Consider the following 25,021-nt stretch of genomic DNA (forward strand, 5'->3'; position numbering starts at 1 on the left):
ATGTATGTGAGGGTACCACTAAGGGAGATCAATGGCCTTGGGGAGCCCAATAATTAGTGACCACTGATCCAGTCCCTGATAAGATTCCAGTACAGAAGGCCCATACTGGCAACTTCTGGGTTTTAAGAACCTTAATTATTAAGCCATACTGCATAGCTAGAGGAGGACAGAACTTCACTCTTCTTGTGGGAAGGCTCCATTGCCTTGAGCAAAAGCCAAGCAGAGCAAAAACAGACACGGGGTGGGGTTCAAACCACACAGAAAGATCCATTTAGTAAATTTACAAATTTGCAAGCAGTGTGGACCCACTCACATTCTCTTCGGGACTGGAAAGCCTCCACTGGACTATATATCATTTTTGGGAATGGAATCTATGCCAAGTTACCTGAACAATGGGAGAGTAGTTGTATTGTCAGCACCATTACACCATCCTTTTTCCTACTGCCCATGAAAATAGCTGAACTCCTGGGCTTCCCAATCTATGCTTCCTGGGAAAAGATAAGCATACCTATAGGTAATTGGAAAGATGACAAGTGGCCCCCTGAAATAATTAGACAGTACTATGGGCCTGCCACTTGAGCACAAGATGGCTTGTGGGGAGAACAAACCCCCATTTACATGCTCAACCAGATCATTTGTTTACAAGCTGTCAGAAATAATCACAAGTAAAACTGGCAGAGCTCTGACTGTTTTAGCCTGGCAGAAAATCCAGGTAAAAAATGCTATCTATCGAAATAGATTAGCCCTAGACTACTTGCTAGCAGCTGAAGCAGGAATCTGTGGAACGTTTAACCTAACCAATTGCTGTCTGCATATAGATCATCAAGGGCAAGCGGTAAAAAATATAGTCAGGGATATGACAAAACTGGCACATGTACCTGTACAGGTTTGGCATGGATTTGATCCTGGATCAGTATTTTGAAAGTGGTTTCCAGCACTAGGAAGATTTAAAACTATCATAATAGGAACAATAGTAATAGGAACCTGCTTGTTGCTCCCCTGATTGCTACCCATGTTCCTTCAAGTAACTAGATGGTTTGTTACTGCCTTCCTCCACAAAAATGCTTCAAAACAAGTATGTTATATGAATCACAATCGATCTGTCTTCCAGGAAGACCTAGGTAGTGAGGATAAGAGTGAGAACTCCTACTAATAAGTGAGATTTTCAAAGGGGGGAATAAGGAAGGGGATCACCTCACTTACTGTCTGGTACCTCAGAAAAATAAAGAGGAATCAAAAGCTAAAGAAAGGCAGAAAAGAGATCAACAGTCAGACAGCCTGGCACCACACCCCAGGCCTGCAAGTTTAAAATCAAACCCTGAACTAACCGCTTGTATTATCTATAGATTCCAGACATTGTATGAGGAATTACTGTGACACTTTCTGTTCTATTCTGTTCTGTTCTGTCCTGATTATCAATGAATGCAACCCCAGCCATGTACCACATGTAAGCCTTTAAAAGGGGCGGGGATCTCTCTCTCTCTCTCTCTCTCTCTGTCTCTCTCTCTCTCAGAGAGCTTGATTTTTGAGATGCAAGTCTGATGACATTCCCTGACGAATTCAGCCACTTCCTTTTGAAACGCAGTGTCTGAATGGCTTTGCCCACAGCTCCTCCTGCTACAATGCGAGTTCATCAATGTGCCAGTAACATTTGGGATGTAAATTTGGTCCATCCTGGCAAACTCCCTATTTGAGCGCTTTCATACCTGGAGCCAAAGGAGAGTGATATAGATTGATACAAGTTGAGATGTGGCCTCCACACTTGCCTCTTAGTATCCTGAGTTACCCGTAACTTATCAGCCTAGGATTTCCTGGATATGGCTAAACGAATTGCATGCTAACATTTCCCAGTTCATGGAAGAAGACCCTCAAGGGAATCTATTCCATGAATGTTTCCTTCCAAACACTGTCACATTTTAATGACTGGGCAGCTATGATAATTTTAAAACCATAAATTCCTTACATCCACCAACAAGGAAAACCTTGCTCTTCAGCTTTTATTGGAGGACTGCATGACTCCTGTATGGTGAGAAATATGCAACCATGTCTGGCTTTTGGGTAACCAAGGCTCTGTTTCATTGCATATACATGTCTTTTCTCATTGTGAAGAGGGTCTTTCATTGGGCTGTTTTGTGGATGGGGCTTCCTCTCCCTACAAATTTATTTGCCACCAGGTATTTCAGGGAGCACAAGAAACTGGGGGCTGAGATTGTTTGCACTTTGCAGGAGGCTTTTTGGTCCTCTAACAAGAATCTTTGAATGTTGCTTGTACTCCAGCATAAGTCTTTTCTTTTTCTCATGCCAGCCTTGATTTTCCTTAGCTTTCATGATAGATCCACAATGCCCATCACTAACACTACTGGACACCCTTTCCAGGGTTGAAATCTCCACAGACAGCCTCTGAGACACTGTCTCAACATCATCTGCACCCGTGAGAGGCCAGTTGGAGTGTTAGAACACATCTTCACCTTTGGCTTACCTTTCTCATGGTTGCTGCATATCCTAGAGAACCACTGCAAGGCCCAGGATGAAGGGAATCAGTGAGGTTAATGGCCCAGACATCTTTTATTGGCACCAACCTCTGGGGTCTGAGGTATGATTCTATCATCCAAAGACCCTCCACAACTCCCCATACTATATTCCAATCGACATGGGACCAAATTTGTGCACACAGCCTCTTTTGGGAATGGAGTCAGAAGAGCAGTTTCCAGGGACCACCTCACAGTCTTGAAACCCCTCTTCCTCCAGTGGGTTGTGACCGACCACAAAGACAGCCCGAGGGGCCATAATGTGGAGACTTTTAGGGTCCCACAGTGGGGTAGTGTAGGTAGCCTTTCTCCCGATACTGGGCCAGCTCTGCCTGTACCATTTGCCTCTGCTTAGGCAGGCTGACACCTCTGACAGCTGGGCGCCGAAGCCTGCATGCAAATGTGCAAGCTCTAGTCTCACAGTACCATGTCTGAACTCTGGCTAGCATCACAATGAATGTCACCATTGCCTAATGACAAGTCCCTGGGGCTTGAGAATAAACAAGACTGTCATGGAGGTGTGTCACTGGTGGACTGTAATCTATTTTCTCTGTGGGATCCAGGGGAATGTCCCATGACCCTATGAGAGGGCAGATGTGAGCCAGCCTGAAAAAACCTCAAGTAGAGCCCCAGGAATAAGCTGGAAAATTCCTAAGTTTCCAAAAAGATCTGCAAGATTTGTGAGGCTTGCTTAGACGTTGTACGGGTGTCGTTATGAAACTTGCCCCACTATGATTTCTAGATATTGCCCACCTGTGTTCCCCAGGGTTGCTCTCTCCCAGGTGAAGCTTCATGCAGAACCACACAGCCTCAGGACCTGCCAGGCTATGTGTTTCTGTGGGAGTGTTGTTTGTGTTGGATGTCTGCGTGTGTGTGTGTGTCATTATGTTTGTGCCTGTGTGTATTTCTGTGCCAGTAAGTGGAGTCTGCTTAAAGGAATATGGCTAACACAACTTGTCATTTCTTTTTTTGAGTATCCCAACCTTATGGTGGCTTGTCTGTGTGGCTCTGCTTTGGCTGTGGGGCTCCATGCTCTTTATTTTTCTGTGGATCATGAATCCTCAGTGAATTGGGAGATGGGCTGAAATGCACCAACATCCAAATGACTGTCTCCTGCAAAAAAAAAGCTACTCTTATAGAAAGACGAGAACACCACACCAAAAAACAGATATCTTCCAGTGTTTTATTGTCCTTCAGCCATCCCAGAAAGAGACACTATCAGTCCTGTCCACAGGACCACTTGAATTTACCTCAAATTCAATTCACAGCTGAGCAGGTGCTTCACATCATGAGGGATCAGTCCTTGATCATCTTGGGATTTCATCCTGGGATGTGGAATGTGAACAGCAATAAGGTCAGATGGGGTGATGATACAATTTGGTGAGGGTTGGTTGGGGCCCTGCAACTTCACCTGTTAAAAAGTAATGAAGATAGATTAAACAGAACGTGCATTGAACCCCATCCCACATTCCCTTAATTGCATAAGCAATCCACACCGTGGTCTGGTGTTAAGGTGGAAGTACTACAAGGTGCAAGGAATATTTGGAGTGAAAATTAAGGCCATCCTAGCAAGCTGCCAATTTGAGGGCTTTCACACCTGGAGCCAAATAAAAGTGGAATGCATTGATGGTGGGTGGCATGTGGCCTCCACACTTTCCTCTTCTTTTCCTGACTTCCATGTTTCTCGTTGGCCTAGGGTTTCCTGGGTCTGGCTCAATGACTTCCACTCTAAGACTTTCCCAGTTCACAGTGAACGACCATCATGGGAATCCACTGCATAAGTGTTTCCTTCTAAACACTGTCACGTTTTAATGACTGGGCAGCTTTGATACTTTTAAAATCATAAATTCCTATTACAGTCACCAACAATAAAACTCTTGTTCTTTAACTCCTATTAGAGAGCTGCATGATTCCTGTCAGTTGAGAAGCAGGCTGCCATGTCTTGCTTTTGTCTGGTAATCTAGCCCCTGTTTCATTTAATCTGCAAGGTCATCTCATTGTCGAGGGGCTCTTTCACTGGGATGTTGCTGCATTGTTCCAGGTTGTGGGTCATTGTCTTGTTGTGGAGGTTGAGGTTGATTGCAATTTGCAGGAGGCCTTTGGGTCTTTTGACACAAGTTATTGAACATTGCTTGGCCTCCAGCACAAGGCAGCTTGTTCTCTCAGATGTGCCTTGAGGATTTTTTTGTTTGTTTTATTTTGTTTTTGTTTGTTTGTTTGTTTTGTTTGTTTGTTTTTTGCTTTCAAGGGGAATCCACAGTGCCCCACAAGAGCACTACTGGATGCTCTTTTCAGGCTTGCTATTGTCAATGACAGCATCTGGGAAACTGTCTCAACCTCATCTGACCCATGAGATGCAAGTCCATGGTTTGAAAACACTGCTCCTCCTTGGACTTGTCTTTGTCTTGGATTCAGCCTTTTACACAGAGTCACCAAAAGGCCTTCAATGAAGGGAGGCAGTGAGGTCAAGAACTCATCCATCTTTCAGTGACACCCACCTCTGGGGGTCTCAGGTATGATTCTATCACCCAAAGAACCCTCAAAAACCCACCAGGCTATATCCCAATACCCGTGGGACCCAATGCTCACACACACAAATTTTCTTTCGGGAATAGAGTCAGAAGAGCAGTTTCCAGTGACTACCTCACAGTTTCAAAAAACCTCCTCCTCTAGCAGAACCTGACCACAGAGACAGCCCCACAGGGCCCTGAAGTTGACACTTCTAGAGTGCCATGGTGGGTTTTCACAGGAAGGCTTTTTCCAGATACCAGGTTGGCTCTGCCTTTGCCATTTTCCTCTGCTTAGGCAGGCTAACATCTCTGACAGCCAGGCGCCCCAGCCTGCCCCATGAATGTGCATGCACTAGTCTCAGGGCACCAAATCTGATTGTGAGCTCTGGATAGAATCACTCTGAATGTCACCATTGCCTAGCAACAAGTCTCTGCAGCTTGGTGGAGAAGGAGTCCTCCATGGATGTGCATCAACAGTGGACTCTCGCCTGTCTTCTCAGTAGGATTCATGGGATAGTCCCATAATCCTAGGAGAAGGCAGATGTGAGCCAGCCTGAAGAAACATCAAGCACAGCCCCAGAAATAAACCACGAAATCCTTAAGGATACAAAAGGATCTGCAGAATTCCTTCGGCCTGCCTAGACATTGTAGCGGTGAGTAATTTTAAAACTTGCCCCACTATGATTTTTAGATACAGCCCGCTTGTTTTCCCCAAGGGATGCTCTCTTCCAGGTGTGGCTTCCTGCAGAACCATGCAGCCTCAGATCTGCTGGCCTGTGTATTTCTGTGGGAGGGTTGCAAATGTTGGATGTCTGAGTGTTTGTATGGTATTGTGTGTGTTTTTGGGTGTTTGTGTCTGTAAATGGAATCTGCTTAAAGGAATGTGGCTAATGCACATTGGTCCTTCTGTTTTTGAGTCTCCTAACCTTTTGATGGTCTGTCTGTGTGGCTTTGCTTGGGCTGCAGGTCCCCGTGTTCTTTATTTTTCCATGGATCATAAATCTGCACTGAATTGGAGGCTGACTGAGACCCACTGATGTCCAAATCAACTCTTCTAGAAAGAAAGAGTACTCCACACCACGAAACGTATCTCCTAATATTTCATTGTCCTCCAGAAAAATAGGGGGAGACACTAGCAATTCTCTCAGCAAGGCCCCTTGAATTTACCTCTAATTCAGCTCATGAGCGGCCACTCCTCCATCATCTTTGGATTTTATTCTTGGACATAGAGTGTGAACAGCAATAAGGTTAGATAGGGGTGAGGATACAATCTGGTAAAGGGAGGATGTGGTCCCGCAACTTCACTTGCCAAAAAAAAAAAAAAAAAGTGAAGACAGAAGGTACTTCCAACTCCATTTCCAATTCCCTTACTTGCATAAACAGTCCACAGCATGAACCAGTGTTCATTTGGGGGTACTCCAATGTCCAAAAAGTTCTGGAGTGCAAATTGGGGAATTATGGAAAACTCTCGCTTGGAGGGGTTTCATACCAGGAGCCCAGTGGGAGTGGAATGGATTGATGCTGTGTGGGATGTGGACCTCCACACTTGCCTCTTCTTTTTTTGATTTCCAGGTTCCTTATCAGCCTAGAGTGTCCTATGTCTGGCTCAATGACTTCCACACTAAACGTTTCCCAGGTCATGGTGAAAGACCCTCATGGGAATCCCTTGTGTGAGTATTTCTTTCTAAACACTGTTACTTTGTAATGACTGGACAGCTTTCATGCATTGAAAACCATAAATTCCCATTACAGTCACCAACAAGGAAATCTTTGTTCTCTGGCTTCTATCAGAGGGCTGCATTATTTCTCTAGGATGAGAAGCAGGTAGCTGTGTCTGGCTTTTGCCTGTTAATCTAGTCTCTGTTTCATTTAATCTACATGGCGTTCTCATTGTGGAGGGGCTCTTTCATTGGGCTGTTGCTGGATGGGACAGCTTCTTACCACAAATAATTTATGTGCCAGTGATTTCAGAGAGCAAAAGGGACTTTGGGTATACTGTCTGGGCTCCAGCTTGTGGGTCGTTGTCTCATTGTGAGGGCTGAGGTTGTTTGCACTTTGCAGGAGGCATTTGGGTCCTCTGACAGGCACCATTGAACATTGCTTGGACTCTAGCACAAGGAAGCTCGTTCTCTCAGATGAGCCTTGATTTTTCTTTGCTTTTATGGGGAATTCACAGTGCCCCTCAACAGCAATACTGGACACAATTTTCAGGCTTACCATTGCAATAGATGGCCTCTGAGAAACTCTCTCAATCTCATCTGTACAACTGAGTGGCCAGTATGAGGTTGAGAAGACTGATCCACTTTGGATTTGCTTTTGTCATTGTTCCTGCCTTTTCCAGAGTGCCCCTGCAAGGCCCAGGATGAAGGGAGGCAGTGAGGTCAAGAGCCCAGCCATCTTTCAGTGACACTTGCCTCTTGGGCCTCGCATATGATTCTATCACCCAAAGAACACTCAATAACACACCAGACTATATTTCAATGTCCATGTGACCAGATTATTGGATATAGACTTTTTCAGGAATGGAGTCAGAAGACCACTTTCAGCAATCACTTCACAGTCTTGAAACACTTTTTTTTCCCATCATGATGTGACAACAGAGACAGCCTGAAGGGGCCTTGAGGTCCAGAATTCTAAAATTTCAGAGTGCATTTTTGTAGACAGCTTTTTCCTGATATCAAGCTGGATCTGCCTCTACCATTTTTCTCTGCTTAGGCAGGCTGACAGCTCTGACAGCCAGGTCTGCCTCACAAATGCACATGGGCTTGCCACAGGCCACCAGGCCTGATTGTGAACTCCAGCCAGAGTCCAAATAATTGTCCCTGTTGCCTAGCGAATAATCCTTGTGGCTTGGCCTAGGAGAACTCCGCGGAGTTGAATCAGTGCTGGACTTTCTCATGTCTTCTCTGTGAAATCCACTGGATAGTCCCATGAACCTAGGATACTGCAGATTTGAGCCAGACTGAAGAAACATCAAGCACAGCCCCAGTAATAAATCTCATAATCCCTAAGAATTCAAAAGTATTTGGAGGATTCCTCAGGCCTTCCAAAACATTGTAGGAACATCCTGCCTGTGTTCCCCGGGTTTTCTCTCTTTCAGGTTGGGCTTCCTGCAGAACCATACAGCCTCAGGATCTGCCAGGCTGTGCACTTCTGTGGGAGTGTTGCCAGTGTTGGATGTCTGGGTGTATGTGTAGCATCGTGTGTGTGTGTGTGTGTGTGTGTGTGTCTGTAAGTGGAGCTTGCCTAAAAGAACGTGGCTAACGAACTTCAGTGTTTTTTCTGTTTTTTTTTTTTTTTTTGTCTTCCAATCTTTTGGTGGTCTGTGTGGCTGTCATTTCACTATGGGGCCTGTATTCTTTCTTTCTTTCTTTTTTTTTTTTTTTGGTGGATCATGAATGCCCAGTGAATTGGGAGGTGGGCCCAGACCCACTGGCCTCCAGATCACCTCTCCCTGCAGAAAAAAAGCCAATCATCTAGAAAGAAGAGGAGCACACAACACACGCACACACAAACAGACATCTCCCAGCGTTTTATTATAATGTGGCCAACCCAGGGAGAGACTCTAGCAGTACTGTCCATACGTCCCTATAAATTTACCTGGAATTTGGTTTCCATCCGAGCAGTTGCTTCATGTCATGAGAAGGGACACCTACATCATCTTGGGATTTCATTCTGGAACACAGAGTGTGAGCAGAAATAAGCTCAGATAGGGGTGAGGATACAATCTGGTGAGGGATGGATGGGGTTCCAGAACTTCACTTGCAGTAAAAAATTGAGACAGATGACACAGAAGGTGCTTCCAACTCCATCCCCTCATTCTTTTAATAGCAAAAGCAGTCCACACCATGGCCTGGTGTTCAGGTAGGAGTACTCCAACATGCAAAGAACATTCAGAATGCATATTGAAGCCATTTTGGCAAAATCCTGATTCAAGTCCTTTTATACCCAAAGTCACATGGGAGTGGAATAGATTGATGCTGGGTAGGATGTGGGCCTCCAGACCTGCTTCTTCTTTTTCTGACTTCCATGCTCCACATTGGCCTAGGGATCCCTGGGTCTGGCTCAATGACTTACACATTAAATGTTTCTCAGTTCACGGGAATGACCTTCATTTGCATGAGTGTTTCCTGGTAAACACTGTCACGTTTTAATGACTGGGCAGCTTTGATGTATTTAAAACTAAATTCCCTTTACAGTCACTAATATTAAAACTATTGTTCTCCTACTACTATTGGAGGACCTGCATGATTCCTGTAGGATGAGAAGCAGGTAGCTCAGTCTAGATTTTGCCTGGTAATCTAGCCTCAGTTTTATTTCATCTGCACATCCTTCTCATTGTGGAGCGGCTCTTTCATTGGGCTATTACTGGAAGGTAATGCCTCTCACCAAAATTTTTTATCTGCCAGAGATTTCAGAGTGCAAAAGGGACTTGGGTAGGCTGGCTGTGCTCCAGGTTGTGGGTCGTTGTCTCACTTTGGGGACTTTGCAGGAGGCTTTTGGGTTCACTGACAGGAATCACTGGACATTGCTTGGACTTGAGCACAAGGTACCTTGTTCTCTCAGGTGAGCCTTGATTTTTCTTTGCTTTCATGGAAAATCCACAGAGCCCCTCAACCACACTGCTGGACACCCTGATCAGGCTTGCCATCACCACAGAGGGCCTCTGAGACACGGTCTTAACCTCCTCTGCACCCAAGAGAGGTCAATACAAAGTGTGAGAACACTGTTCCATCTTGGATTTGCCATTGTTGTGGTTCATGTCAATCCCTGAGAGCCGTTTTGAGGCCAAGAATGAAGAGAGGCAGTGAGGTCAAGAGCCTAGTCATTATTCAATGACACTGGCCTCTGGGGTGTCAGGTATGATGCTGCCAACCAAAGAAACCTCAGAAACACGCCAGACTATATTCCAATGCACATGGGTCCCGATTCTTGCATACAGCCTCTTTTGGGAATTGAGTCAGAAGAGCAGTTTCCTGAGGCAACCTCACAGTCTCAAAATGCCACCTCCTCCAGGGATACCCGACCATGGAGAGGGCCTGAAGGGGCCCTGAGGTCGACACTTTTCAGGTACCACAGTGGGATTTTGAAGGCTGACTTTTTCATGATCCCAGGTGGGCTCTCCCTGTACCATTATTCTCTGTTTAGGCAGACTGACAGCTTTGACAGCCAGGCACCGAAACTTGCATCACGAATGCTCATGCACTAGTCTCAGGGCAAAAGGTCTGATTGGGAGCTCTGGCTAACATCACAATGAATGTCACCATTGCCTAGCGACAAGTTCCTGTGGATTGGCAGTAAAGGAGACCTCCGTGAAGGTATGTGGGCCATGTACTCCCACTTTTCTTCTCTGTGGGATCCAAGAAATAGTCCCATGTTCCTAGGACAGGGAAGACCTGAGACAGCCTGAAGAAACATCAAGCAGAGTCCCAGGTATAAACCGTGAAATTTCTAAGGATCCAAAAAGATCTGCAGGATTTCCTAGCCCTGCCTAGACATTGTAGGGATGACTTTTTTTGAAACTTGCCCAATGGTGATTCCTAGGTACAGCATGACTTTGTTCCCCAGGGTTCCTCTCTCCCAGGAGAAACTTCTTGCAGAATCAATCAGTCTCAGGAGCTGCTGGGCTGAGTGTTTCCCTGAGAATGTTGAGAATGTTTGATGTGAGAGTGTGGGTGCGGCATTGTGTGTTCCGTTTTTTGTGTGTGTGTGTTCCTGTAAGTGGAGGCTGCTTAAAGGAATGTGGTTAATGCACTTCAGTGCTTTTTTTTTTTTTTGAGATCCACAATCTTTCAGTGGCTGTCTGTATGGCTCTGCTTGGGTTGTGGGGCTCTGTGTTCTTTATTTTTCTTAGGATCATGAATCTGCAGTGAATTGGGAAGTGGGCCAAGACCCACTGGCTTCCAAGTCAATTCCACTCTTCTAGAAAGAAGAGGAATACATCACACCAAAGAACAGATATCTCCCAGTGTTTCATTGTCCTGTGGCCAAACTAGGGAGAGACACTAGCAGCCCTGTCCCCAGGTCCCATTGTATTTACCTTGAATTTGGTTCCCAGCAGAGCAGGGTCTTTATGTCATGAGGGGGCACTCCTCCATTGTCTAAGGATTTCATCCTTGTGTATAGAGTGTGAGCAGCATTAAGTTCAGATAGGGTGAGGATAGAATTTGGTGAGGGCTGAATTCAGTTCTGAAACTTCACCAGCAAAAAAAATAAAGACAAATGACAAAGATTATTCCAACTCGATCCTTCAATTCCTTTAATTGCACAAACAGTCCAGACTATGGCCCAGTGTTTAGGTAGGAGTATCCAACGTGCAAGGGACATTTGGTGTGCAAATTAGGGCTATCCTGGCAAACTCCCAATTTGGGGGCTTTTATACCCAGAGCAAAATGGGAGTGGAATGGATTGATTCTGGGTTGGATGTGGCCTCCAGTGTTCCTTTTCTTTTTTTGACTTCCATGTTCCTCATCAGCCTAGGTTTACCTACCCTGGCTCAACCACTTCCATACTAAACTTTTCCCAGTTCACAGAGAATGACACTCATGAAAATCCACTGTGTGAGAGTTTCCTTCTAAACATTTTCATGTTTTAATGACTGGGCACCTTTGATACTTTTAAAACCATAAATTCCCACTACAACTGCCAACAAGGAAACTCTTGTTCTTCCACTTCTATCAGAGGGCTGCATGATTCCTCTGGAATGAGAAGCAGGCTGTCATGTGTGGCTGTTTCCTTGTACTCTAGCATCTCTTTCGTTTCATCTGCACTGCATTTTCATTGTGGAGGGAATCTTTCATTGGGCTGTTGCTGGATGAGACTCCCTCTTGCCATAGATTGTTTAGCTGCCAGCAATTTCAGAGAGCCAAAAAGATTTTAGGTAGGCTGGCTGTGCTCCAGGTTGTGGATTGTTGTCTTGTTTTAAGGGCTGAAATTGTTTATACTTTGCAGGAGGCTTTTTGGTCCTCTGAAAGGAATCATTGAACATTGCTTGGACTCCAGCACAAGACAGCTTGTTATCTCAGGAGAGCCTTGATTTTCTTTTGCTCTGATGTGGAATCCAAAGTGTCTCTCAACAGCACTACTGGACACAATTTTTAGGCATGACATCAACACAGATGGTTTCTGTGACAATGACTCAACTTCATCTGCACCAGTGAGAGGCCAGTCTGATGTGTGAGAACACTGCTCCACCTTGGACTTGTCTTTGTCGTGGTTCCTGCCTTTCCCAGATAGCCCCTGAGATGCCCAGGATGAAGGGAGGCAATGAGGTGAAGAGCCCATTAATAGGTGGCTGACAGGTGCCTCTGGGGTCTCATTTAGGATTCTGTCACCTTGGAACCCTCCACAACACACCAGACTATATTTCAATTCCCATGAGACCTGATTATTGCACATAGCCTCTTTTGGGAATGGAGTCAGAAAAGAAGTTTGCAACAGCCAACTCGCAGATTCAAAATGCACCTTCCTTCAGTGTGCCCTGATCACGGAGATGGCCTGAAGTTGCTCTGACATCTAGACTTTTAGGGTCCTGCAGTGCCTTTTCACAGGTATCCTTTTTCCTGAAACCAGGTAGGTTCTACCTGTATCATTTTCCTCTAGTGAGGCATGCTGAGAGCTCTGACACTGGGGCTGCCAGGCTGCCTCCTGTGTGCACATGTAGTAGTCTTAGGGCACCAGGCCACAGTGTGAGCTTTGGCTAGCATCACAATGAATGTCACCATTTCCTGGGGAAAAGTCCTGGCGGCTTGGCCAAGAAGGAGATTTCCGTGGAAGTGAGTTAGTAGCAGACTCTCACCTGTCTTCTCTGTGGGATCCATGATATAGTCCCATGATTGAAGAAGAGGGCAAACCTGAGACAGCCTGAAAATATATCAAGCACAGCAAAGCAATAAACCGCAAAATCCCTAAGGTTTGAAAGAATCTGCAGGATTCCTCAGGCCTGCCTAGACATTGTAGGCATGAGTCTTTTTGAAACTTGCCCCACTGTAATTTCTAGGTACAGCCTACCTCTGTTCCCCAGGGTTGCTCTCTCCCAGGTGGGGCTTCCTGCAGAAACGAAGAGCCTGAGGAGCTTCTGGGCTGTGTGTTTCTGTAGGACTGTTGTGAATGTTAGATGTCTTTGTGTGACTGTGTGGCATTTTGTTTGTGTAAGTTTGTGTTTGTGACTGTAAATTAAGTCTGGTTAAAGCAATGTGAATAACACCCTTCACTGCTTCATTTTTTGAGTCTCCCAACCTTTTGATGGCCTTTGTCTGTGTGGCTCTGCTTGGGCTGCTGGGCTTTATGTAATTTAATTTTCTGTGGATCTTAAATCTGCAGTTAATTGGAAGGTAGACAGAGACCCGCCAGCATCCAAATCACCTTCCCTGAAAAAAAAGCCACCCTTCCAGAAAGAAGAGAAGCACACCACAGCACAAAAAGACAGACATCTCCCAGTGTTTTATTGTCCTAAGGCAAACCTAGGGAGAGACACTAGCAGTTCTGTCTGCAGGACCTCTTGAATTTGCCTGAAATTTGGTTCCAAAGTGAGCAGGGGCTTCATGTTATGAGGAGACACTCCACTATTGTCATGGAATTTCATTCTGGGACATAGAGTTTTTGCAGCAGTTAGGCCAGATAGCTGTGAGGATGCAATTTGGTGAGGAGTGGATGGGTTTTCAAAACTTCACTTTCAAATAAAATGAAGTCAGATGACACAGAAAGTTTCCCAACTCCATCCCCGCATTCCCTTTATTGCACAAGCATTTCCCATCATGGCTTTTTTTTCAGGGAGGAGTATTCCAACGTGGAAGAAACACTTGGGGTGCCAACTGGGGCCATCCTGGAAACTCCTGATTGGGGAGCTTTCATACCGCGAGCCAAGTGGGAGTGGAATGGATTGATGCTGGATGGGATATGGCTTCCACACTTGCCTCTTCCTTACTAGACTTCCATGTTCCTTGTCCTCCTAAGGTTTCCTGGGTCTGGCTCAACGACTTCCACTCTAAACATTTCCCAGTGCAAAGAGATTAAAGCTCATGAGAATCCTTCGTTTGAGTGTTTCCTTCTAAACCCTGTCAGATTTTAAAGACTGAGAAGCTTTAATACTTTTAAAAGTATGAATTCCCTTTACAGCAGCCAACAAGGATATTATTGTTTTCCCACTTCTATCAGAGGACTGCACGATTTCTGTAGGATGAGAAGTAGGCAGCCATGTCTCACTTTTGCCTGGTAATTTAGCCTCTGCTTCATTTTAGTTGCACAGCCTTTTCATTGGGGATGGGTTCTTTAATTGTGCTGTTGCAGAATGGGATTATCTCTTGCCACAGATTATTTAGCTGGCAGGGATTACAAAGGGCAAAAGGAACTTTGGATAACCTGGCCGCGATATACACTGTGGGTCATTGTCTCGTTGTGGGGTCTGGGGTTGTTTGCACTTTGCAGGAAGCTTTTGGATCCTGACAGCAATCATTGGACATAGCTTGGACTGCATAATAAGGGAGCTCATTCTCTCAGGTGAGACTTTGTTTTTCTTTGCTTTCGTGCCCAGTCCAAAGTGTGAGAACACTGCTCCACCTTGGACTTGCCTTTGTCTTTGCTCCTGCCATTTTCAGAGAGCCTCTGTGAGGCCCAAAATGAAGGGAGGTATTGAGGACAAGAGACCAGTCATCCTTCACTGACACCTCCCTCTGGACTTTCAGGTATAATTCTATCACCCAAAGAACCCTCAGCAACACACCAGACTATATTTCAATCCCCATGGGACCAGATTCTGGCACACTGCCTCTTTTGAGAATAAAGTCAGAAGAGCGGTTTCCAGCAACCACCTCCCTATGTCAAAAAGCCTTTTCCTCCAGCAGGAGTCGACCATGGAAATGGCCCAATGGGGCCTTAGATCGGGATGTTTAGTGTTTTGAGGTGGATTTTCACAAGGAGCATTTTTCCCAATACCAGGGCGGCTGTACCTGTATTTTTTTTTTTTTTTTTGCTTAGGCTAGCTGAAAGCTCTGGCAACATGGTGCTTGAGCCTGCTTCATGAATGTCCATGCACTAGTCTCAGGGCAGCAGGCCTGATTGTGAGCTTTGGCTAGCATCACAATAAATGTCACCATTGCCAACTGACAAGTCCTTGAGGCTTGGCAAAGAAGAACTCCGTGGAGGTCCGTCAGCTTTGGATTCTCACCTGTCTTCTCTGTGGGATCCCTGGGAGAGTCCCATGATCCTAGGAGAAGGCAGACATGAGCCAGCCTGAAGAAAGATCAAGTATAGACCCAGGAATAAACTGTGAAATCACAATGATCCAAAATAATCTACAGAATTCCTCAGGTCTGCTAGACATTGTACGGGTAAGTCTTTTTGAAACTTGTGACACTATGATTTCTACGTATAGCCCAACTGTATTCCTCGTGATTACTCTCTCTCAGGTGGAACTTCCTGTAGAGCCATGCAGCCTCAGGACCTGCCATGCTGTTTGTTTCTGTGGGAGTGTTGTGAATGTTGAATGTCTGCATAAGTTTGTAGCACTGTGGATTTGTGTGTGTGTGTGTGTGTGTGAGTTTGTGACTGTGTACTAGTAAGTGGAGTCTGCTTAAAGAAATGTGGCTAATGCAATACAGTGCTTACTTTTGTTTGAGCCTCCCACCCTTTGCTGGCCACTCTCTGTGGCTCTGCTTGGGCTCTGGGGCTCCGTGATCTTTATTTTGTTGAGGATCATGAATCTGCAGTGAATTTGGAGGCAGTCTGAGACCCACTGGTGTCCAAATCACCTCCCATGGCAAAGAAAAGCCACTCTTCTAGGCAGAAGAGGAGGACACCATACCAAAAATAAAAAATAAAAAAATAAAAACAAACATCGCCCAGTGTTTCATTGTCCTGCGGCAAACCCAGGGAGAGACACTAGCTGTCCAATATGCAGGGTCCCTTGAATTTACCTCGAATTCAGTTTACAGCTGAGCAGGCACTTTACATCATGAGGGGGCACTCCCCCATTGTCTTTGGATTATATCCTAGGACCTAGAGTTTGAGCAGCAATAAGGTCAGATAGTTGTGAAGATACAACCTGGTGAAGTGTGAATGGGGTCTCACAACTTCACCAGCAAAATTAATTAATTAATTAATATACGAATAACAAAAAGACAGATGACATAGGAGATGATTACAAATCCATCCCTGCATTCCCTTATTACACAGGCAGTCAACACCAAGGCTCAGTGTTCAGGTGGGAGTCCTCCAACAGGCAAGAAAAATTTGGAGTCCCAGTTGGGGCCATCCTGGAAGTTCCCAATATGAGAGCTTTCATATCCAGAGTCAAATGGGAGTGGAATGGATTGATGCTGGGTAGGATGTGGCTTCCACATTTGCCTCTTCTTTTTCTGACTTCCATGTTCCTCATCTGCCTAGGGTTTCCTGGGTTTGGCTCAATAATTTCCACACTTAATTTTCCCTGTTTACATAGAATGACCCTCATGCAAATCCATTGCATCACTGTTTCCTTCCAAACACTGTCAGGTTTTGGTGACTGGACAGCGTTGATACTTTTAAAACTGTAAATTTTGCTTACAACTGCCAATAAGAAAACTCCTATTCTCCCACTTCTATTGGAGGGCTGCTTGATTCCTACAGGATGAGAAGCAGGCAGCCATGTCTGGCTTTTGCCTGGTAATCTAGCCTCTGTTTCATTTCATCTCTATGATCATCCCATTATGGAAGGGCTCTTTATTTGGGCTGCTGCTGGATGAGACTGCCTCTCACCACAGATTATTTAGCTGCCAGGAATTTCGGAAGAAAAAAGGGACTACTGGTAGGCTGGCTGCAATTCAGGTTATGGGTCATTGTCTCATTGTGGGGGCTGAGGTTGTTTTCATTTTTCAGGAGGCTTTTGGGCTTTCTGACAGGAAACATTGTGCATTGCTTGGACTCTAGCACAAGGCAGCTCATTCCTCAGACAAGAGTTCATTTTTTTTTTTTTTTTGCTTTCATGGAGAATCCACAGTGCCCCTCAACAGAACTACTGACAGCCATTTCAGGCTTGCATTGACAAAGATGGCCTCGAAGACATTGACTGGACCGCATCTGAACCCATGAGACATCATTATGAGGTGTGAGAACAATGTTTCACCTTGGACTTGCCTTTGTGATGGTTTCTGCCTTTCCCAGAGAGTCCCTGTGAGGCTCAGGATGAAGGCAGGCAGTGAGGTCCAAGGGTCCAGTCATCTTTTGCTGAAACCCACCTCTGGATTCTCAGGTAAGATTCTATCACCTAAAGACCCTGAACAACACATGAGACTATATTCCAATCTTCATGGGACCTGATTCTTGCACACAGCCTCTTTTGGGAATGGAGTCAGAAGAGCAGTTTCCAATGATCAACTCACAGTCTTGAAACACCTCCTCCTCCAGTGTGACCTGACAGCAGAGATAGCCAGAATGGGCCCTGAATTTGAGAATTTAAAAACCCTCAGTGGGTTTTTGCAGGCAGCTTTTTCCCAATAGCAGACCTGTTCTGCCAGTACCATTTTACTCTTTTTAGGCAGGATGACAGTTTTGGGAGCTAGATGCTCAAGTCTGCCTCATAGATGTGCATGCACTAGTCTCAGGGCACCAGGCTTCATTATGATCTCTGGCTAGTGTCACAATGAAACTCACTTTTACCTGGCAACAAATCCCTGTGTCTTGGCAGAGAATGAGACCCCTGTAGAGGTGTGTGGGAGATGGACTCTCACCTGGCTCTCTGTGGGATCAACAGGATAGTCCCATGATCCTAGGAGAGGGTAGACATGGACCAGCCTGAGGAAATATCAAGCACAGCTCCAGGAATACACTGAAAAATTCCTGAGGAGCCAGAAGGATCTAAAGGATTGTACAGGCCTGCCTTGTCATTTTAGGAGTGAGTCTTTTAGAAACTTACCCCACTGTGATTTCTAGGTACAGCCTGCCTGTGTTCCCCAGGGTTTCTCTCTCCCACATTGGGCTTCCTGAAGAATCATGCAACCACAGGATCTGCCCGGCTGTGTGTTTCTGTGGAAGGGTTGTGAGTGTTGGATGTCTGCGTGTGTGTGTAGCATTATGTATGTGTGTGTGTGCGCGTGTGTGTGTGCGCGTGTGTGCCTGTAAGTGGAATCTGCTTAAATAAATGTGGTTAATGCACTATATCACTTCTTTTATTTTTTTAATCTTCCAACGTTTTGATGGCCTGTAGTGTGGCTCTGCTTGGGCTGTGGGGCTTCGTGTCTTTTACTTTTCCGTGAATTATGAGTGCACAGTAAATTTGGAGGCCAGCCAAGACACATTGGCCTCCAAATCACCTCCCCTTGCAAAAAAAAAGCCACTCTTCTAGGCAAATGAGGAGCACATCACAGCAAAAAACAAACAAACATCTCCAAGAATTTCATTGTCAGGTGGCCAACCCAGGGAGAGACACTACCAGTGCTGTCCTTAGAGCATCTTGAATTTGCCTCATATTTGGTTCCCAGCCAAGCAGGTGACTCAGGTCTTGAGGGGGATCTCCTCCCTCATCTTTGAATTTCATTCTAGAACATAGAGTGTGAGCAGTAATAAGGTCAGATACTTGTGAGGCTATGATCGGGTGAGGGGTGAATGGGGTCTCACAACTTCACCTGCAGAAAAAAAAAAAAAGAGGACAAAGGTGATTTCCACCCCATTTCTGCATTTCCTTAATTGCACAAGCAGTCCATACCAAGGCTCAGTCTTCAGGTGGGAGTACCCCGAAGTGCAAGCAACTTTTGGTGTGTAAATTGGGGCCATCCTGGAAACTCCTGATTTAAGGGCTTTCATACCTGGAGCCAAATGGGCATGGAAGGGATTGATGCTAGGTGAGATGTGGCCTCCAAATTTGCCTCTATTTTTTCCCTACTTTCATGTTCCTCATCGGCCTAGGGTTTCCTGGGTCTGGCTCATCGACTTCCACACTAAAAGTTTCCCAGTTCACATAGAGCAACACTCATGGGAATTCATTGCATGAGTGTTTCCTTCTTAATACTGTCATGTTTTAGTGACTCGGCAGCTTTGATATATTTAAAACCATAAATTCCAGTTACAGCTGCCAACAAGGGAACTCCTGTTCCTACACTTCTATTGGAGGGCTGCATGATTCCTGTAGGATAAGAAGCAGGAAATTGTGTCTGGCTTTTGCCTGGTAATCTAGCCTCTGCTAAGTTCATCTGCACAGCCTTCTCACTGTGGAGGGGCTCTTTAATTGGGCTGTTGCTGCATTAGACTGCCTTTCACCACAGATTATTCAGCTGCCAGAAATTTCAGAGAGCACAAGTGACTTCAGGTTGGCTGGCTGCACTCCAGGTTATGGCTCATTGTCTCATTGTGGGCACGGAGGTTGTTTTCACTTTTCAGCAGTCTTGGTTTATCTGACAGGAATCATTGAACATTGTTTTGCCTCCAGCACAAGGCAGCTTGTTCTCTCAGGTGAGCCTTGATTTTTCTTTGCTTTCATGTGGAATCCACAGTGCCCTTAAACAGCAGTACTGGACAGCCTTTTCAGGCTTGCCATCACCAAAGACAGCATCTAAGACTGTCTCAATATCATCTGAAACCTTGAGAAGTCAGTCTGAGGTGTGAGAATAATGCTTCACCTTGGACTTGCCTTTGTCATGGTTTCCGCCTTTCCCAGAGAGGCCCTGTGAGGCCCAGGATGAAGGGAGACTGTGAGATTAAGGGTCTGGCCATCATTTGCTGAACCCTACCTCTGGATTCTCAGGTGTGATTCTATCACCCAAAGAACCCTCAACAACAAATGAGACTATATTACAATCTTCATGGGACTCAATTGTTGCAGACAGCCTCTTTCAGGAATGGAGTCAGAAGAACAGTGTCCAATGACCAACTCACAGTCTCAGATTGTCTCTTTCTCCAGAGGGACCTGACAATGGAGACAGCCTGAAGGGGTCCTGAGGTTGAGACTTTAGGGTCCCATGGTGGGTTTTCGTAGGCAAATTTTTCCCGATAGCAGACCACCTCTGCCTGTACCAATTTCCTCTGCTTAAGCAGGCTGACAACTTTAACAGTCAGGCGCTCAAGCTGGTCTCACGAATACACATGCTAGTCTCAGGGCACCAGGCCTCATTGTGAGCCTGGCTAGGGTCACAATGAATGTCACCATTCCATAGCAACAAATCCGTGTGGCTTGGAGGAGACCTCCATGGACGTGCATGGGTGGTCAACTCTCTCCTGTCTTCTCTTTGGGATCGGTGGGACAGTCCCATGATCCCAGGAGAGGGCAGACATGAGCAGCCAGAAGAAACGTCAAGCACAGCTTCAGGAATAAACCACAAAATTCCTGAAGAGCCAAAATATCTGTAGGATTTTTCAGACCTGCCAATTTTTGTAGGAGGGAGTCTTTGAAACTTGCCCCACTGTGATTTCTAGGTACAGCCCACCTGTGTTCTCTGTGGTTACTCTCTTCCAGGTGGGGCTTCCTGCAGAGTGATGCAGCCTAAGGATCTGCCCAGCTGTGTGTTTCTGTGGGAGTGTTGCAAGTGTTGGATGTCGGCGTGTGTGTGTGGCATTCTATGTGTGTGTGTGTGTGCGCGTGCGTGTAAGTGAATTCTGCTTAAAGGAATGTGGCTAACGCATTTCAGCACTTCCTTTTTTTGAGTCTCAAAACCTATTGCTGGCCTGTCTCTGTGACTCTCGTTAGGCTGTGGGGTTCTGTGTTCTTTATTTTCCCGTGGATCATGAATTTTCAGTGAATTGGGAGGTGGGCTAAGACTGGCCAGTGTCCAAATCACCTCCCTCTGCAATAAAAGCCACCCTTCTAGAAAGAATAAGATCACACCATTCCAAAAAACACATATCTCCCAGCATTTCATTGTCCTGTTGCCAACCCAGAAAGGGGCAGTAGGAGTCCTACTGCAGGGCCTTTCGAATTTACCTAGAATTTGGTTCCCAGCACAGCAGATGTTTCACATCGTGATGGGGTTATCCTCCATCATCTTGGAATTTCGTAATGACATAGAGTGTAAGCAGTAATAAAGTCAGATAGGGATGAGGACACAATCTGGTGGGGGCTGAATAAGTTACCACAGCTTCACCTGCAAAAACAAAACAAAACAAAACAAAAAAAATGGAACACAAATGACACAGAAGTTGCTTCCAACTTCATCCCCACATTCCCTTAATTACACAAGTAGTCCATACCATGGTTCAGTATTCATGTGGGAGTACTACAACGTGAAAGGAACATTTAGAGTGCAAACTGGGGCCATCCTGGCAAATTCTTGATTTGAGGGCTTTCATAACCACAGCAAAATAAAAGTGGAATAGATTGATGCTGAGTGGGTCCACACTTGTCTCTTCTTTTCCTGACTTCCATGTTCCTCATTGGCCTAGGGTTTCCTGGTTCTGGCTCAATTACTTCCACACTAAATGTTTCCCAGTTAATGCACAACAACCCTCACAAGAATCCAGTGTGTGAATGTTTCCTTCTAAATACTGTCATATTTTTATGACTGGACAGTTTTGATACTTTTAAAACTGTAAATTCCCATAGCAGCCGTAAACATGGAAACACTTGTTCTTTCACTTCTGTCAGAGGGCTGCATGATATCTATAGGCTGAGAATCAGATATCTGTGTCTGGGTATTGCCTGGTAATCTAGACTGTTCCATTTCACCTGCATGGCCTTTTCACTGTGGAACGTCACTTTCACTGGGCTGTTGCTTGATAGGACTGCCTTTCACCACAGATTATTTAGCTGCCATTTATTTCAAAGAGCAAAAAATACTTTGGCTAGGCTGGCTGCACTGCAGATTGTTGCTTTTTTTGTCATTGTGGGGGTTGAGGCTGTTTGTACTTTACCGATTTTTAGGATTTTGGGTCCTCTGAAGGCAAACATTGAACATTGCTTGAACACCAGCACAAGGAAGCTCATTCTCTCAGGTGAGCCTTGATTTTTCTTTGCTTTCATGGGGAATCCACAGTGCTCCAAGAACACGAGTTGACATCCTCTTTCAGCTTGCCATTGCCACAGATGGCCTCTGACACATTGTCTTAAACTCATCTGAAACATTGAGACGCAAGTCAGAGGTGTGAGAACACTGCTTTACTTTGGACTTGACTTTGTCATGGTTTCTGCCTTTCCCAGAGAGTGCCTGTGAGGCAAAGGATGAAAGGAGGCAGTGGGGCCAAAAGCCTGGCCATCATTCATTGACACCCACCTATGGGGTTTGTGGAATGATTCTATCACGCAAAGAACCTTCCAGAACACATCAGACAATATTTCAATCATCATGGGACCCGATTCTTGCACACAGCCTCTTTTGGGAATGGAGTCAGAAAAGTAGTTTTAAGCGACCACCTCACAGTCTCAAAATGACTCCTCCTGCAGTGAACTCGACCATGAAGATGGCCCACAGGGGTCCGGAGGTCGACACTTTTAGGGTCCTGCAGTGTGTTTTCACAGGTATCATTTTTCTTGATACCAGGACGTTGCTGTCTGTACCATTTTCGTCTGCTTAGGAAGGCTGACAGCTCTGGCAGCTGGGTACCCAAGCCTACATCATGAATGGGCATGGGCTAGATTCAGGGCACCAGCCTGACCCAGAGCTCTGGCTAGTATCACAATGAATGTCACCATGGTGTAGCAACAAGTTCCTGTGGCTTGGCAGAGAAGGAGACCTCCATGGAGATACGTCGGTGGTGGAGTCTCACCTTCTCTGTGAGATCCATGGGATAGTTTCATGATCCTAGGAGAGGACAGACATAAGCCAGCCTGAAGAAATGTCAAACACAGCTCCAGGAATAAACCACAAAATTACCAAGAATCCAAAATGGTCTGCAGGGAAACTGAGGCCTGCCTGGACATTATAGGGGTGAGTCTTTTTGAAAATTACCCCACTGTGATTTCTATGTGCAGCCTGCTTGTGTTCCCTGGGGTTGCTGTTTCCCAGATAGGACAACCTGAAGAACCACACGGCCTCAGGAGCTGCTGAGTTGTGTGTTTCTGTGATAGTGTTTTGAGTGTTGGATGTCTGCTTGTGTGAGACTTTGTGTGTGTGGGTTTTCTGTGTGTTTGTGTGTGTGCGTGTGTACCTGCAAGATAAGTCTGCTAAAAGGAATCTGGCTAATGCATGGCATTGCTGTCTCTTCTCCTTCTCCTTCTCCTCCTCCTCCTCTTCTTCTTCCTCCTCCTTCTCCTTCCTCCTCCTTCTCCTTCCTCTTCTTCTTCTCCTTCTTCTTGTTCTCCCTCTTCTTCTTCTTCTTCTTCTTCTTCTTCTTCTTCTTCTTCTTCTTCTTCTTCTTCTTCTTCTTCTTCTTCTTCTTCTTCCCCTTCCCCTTCCCCTTCCCCTTCTTCTTGTTGTTGTTGTTGTTGTTGTTGTTGTTGTTGTTGTTGTTCTTCTTCTTCTTCTTCTTCTTCTTCTTCCTCTTCTTCTTCTCCTTCTTCTTCTTCTTCTTCTTCTTCTTCTTCTTCTTCTTCTTCTTCTTCTTCTTCTTCCTCTTCTTCTTTTTCTTCTTCTCCTTCTTCTTCTTCCCTTTCTTCCTCTTCTTCTGAGTCTCCCAACCTTTTGGAGGCCTGTATGTGTTGCTGTGCTTAGGCTTTAGAGTTTCATGGTTTTTTTTATTTATTTATTTTCCATGAATCATGAATCTGCGATGAATTGGGAGGTGGGCTGAGATCTGCTGGTATGCAAGTCACTTCTCCCTGAAATAAAATCCACTCCTCTAAAGAGAAGTTGAGCATACCACAGCAAAGAACAGACATCTTCCAGTATTTTATTGGCCTGCAGCCAATAAAGAGAGAGACATGAGAAGTCCAGTTCACAGGGCCCCTTGATTTTATGTCGAACTTGATCCCCAATTAAGCAGGTGCTTCAAGTCATGAAGAAGCACTCCTTCATCATCTTGGGATTTTATTCTGGGATATAAAGTATGAGCAGCAATAAGGTAAGATCAGGTTGAGTATACAATCTAGTGAGGGGTGGATGTGGTCCTGCAACTTCACCTGCAAATAAAATGAAGACAGATGACAAAGAAGGTGCTTCCAACACCATCCCTGCTTTTCCTTAGTTGCACAAGCAGTGCACACCAAGTCCTGGTGCTCAGGTGTGAGTCCTCCAAAGTGCAAGGAATATTTGGAGTGCAAATTGGGGCCATCCTGGTAAACTCTCAATTTGAGGGCTTTCATACCTGAAGCCAAATGGGAGTGAAATTGATTGATGCTGAGTGGGATGTGGCATCCACACTTCCCTCTTCTTTTCCTGACTTCCAAGTTTCTCATTGGCCTAGTGTTTCCTGGGTCTGGCTACATGACTTTCATACTAAACTTTTCCCAATGCATGGATAAAAACTCTCAAGCGAATTTTCTGTTTGAGAGTATCTTTCTAAACACTGTCATGTTTTAATGACTGGACAGCTTTGATACTTTTAAAACCATAAATTCCCATTAGAGCAGCTAACAGGGAAACTCTTGTACTACCACTTCTATCAGAGGACTGCATGATTCCTGTAGGATGTGTAGGAGGCAGCTGTGTCTAGCTTTTGCCTGGTAATCTAGCATCTGTTTCATTTCATCAGCATTCCCTTCTCATTGTGGAGGAGCCTTTTCATTGGGCTGTTGCTGGATGGGAATGCTTCTCACCACAGATTATTTATCTGCCAGGGATTTAAGAGAGCAAAAGGGACTATGGGTAGGCTGACTGCACTTCATATTGTGGGTCATTTTCTCATTCTTGGGGCTGAGGTTGTTTGCACTTTGCAGGAGGCTTTTGGTTTCTCTGACAGGAATCATTGAATGTTGCTTGAACTCCACCACAAGGCAGCTTGTTCTCTCAGGTGAGCCTTGATTTTTCTTTGGTTTCATGGGCAATCCACTGTGCCCCTCAATGGTGCTACTGGTCACACTTTTCAGGCTTGACAACACCACAGAAAGCCTCTGAGACATCATCTCTACCCAATCTGCACATGTGAGAGGCCTGTTGGAGGTGTGAGAACACTACTTCCATTTGGGCTTGCCTTTGTCATAGTTCCTAC

At 45.4% G+C, this 25,021-nt stretch overlaps 1 long non-coding RNA gene across 1 annotated transcript; it reads left to right on the plus strand.

Moving 5' to 3' along the window:
• Window positions 1-5,989: 5,989 nt before the first annotated feature.
• On the plus strand, window positions 5,990-17,264 carry LOC107971314 (uncharacterized). Its single transcript, XR_001714270.3, has 4 exons — window positions 5,990-6,285; window positions 6,611-6,708; window positions 11,990-15,366; window positions 17,004-17,264. It is a non-coding gene; the product is annotated as an uncharacterized LOC107971314 (long non-coding RNA).
• Window positions 17,265-25,021: the final 7,757 nt, after the last annotated feature.

Source organism: Pan troglodytes, chromosome Y (genome assembly GCF_028858775.2).
Source record: "Pan troglodytes isolate AG18354 chromosome Y, NHGRI_mPanTro3-v2.0_pri, whole genome shotgun sequence".
Classification (NCBI taxonomy): Eukaryota; Metazoa; Chordata; class Mammalia; order Primates; family Hominidae; genus Pan; species Pan troglodytes.